Consider the following 558-nt stretch of genomic DNA (forward strand, 5'->3'; position numbering starts at 1 on the left):
CCGACAACCCACCAGGCTGGAGTCCAACTGGGGGAGCTGCAGGCGTGTTCCAGGGGACACCCCTCTACCGCTCGGCCTGCCTGCCTCCAGCTCCCTGGGGGCCTGGGGCCTTACTCTTTGGGCACCGTGAAGCTTTCGCCCCCACTCCTCCCCTTGCATTGCCTTGGAATCTCTGTCAAGGGCAAGTGGTGCGGCTGGGCGAGGAGGAGGCCTGCTAAAGTCGACCCCTAGTTTCTGTTGTCCGGTGGGTGATCCTGGTGTGACTCCCCACAATGGTTCTTCTTCCAGTGCGTGTGCGTGGAAAGCCAGAGAGAATGAACTCATGAGGTGTTTCAGGGTTCCCTCTTCCCCCTCCCCCCTTCCACTCCCTCGAAAAGTCGACCTGTGCTGAAAATGGGACCTGCACACCTCTCACAGATACCAGAGAGGTGTGCCTGGACGATGCCCTGAATCCCAGGGAGAGGACTGTCCCCAGCCTGGATCCTTGTGTTCTCATGGAGAAGGAGGTAGAGAAGACACTGTACATAACATTTGCGTTCCGCTCGCTCCGCGGATTTA

Source organism: Molossus molossus, unplaced genomic scaffold (genome assembly GCF_014108415.1).
Source record: "Molossus molossus isolate mMolMol1 unplaced genomic scaffold, mMolMol1.p scaffold_m16_p_12, whole genome shotgun sequence".
Taxonomy (NCBI): domain Eukaryota; kingdom Metazoa; phylum Chordata; class Mammalia; order Chiroptera; family Molossidae; genus Molossus; species Molossus molossus.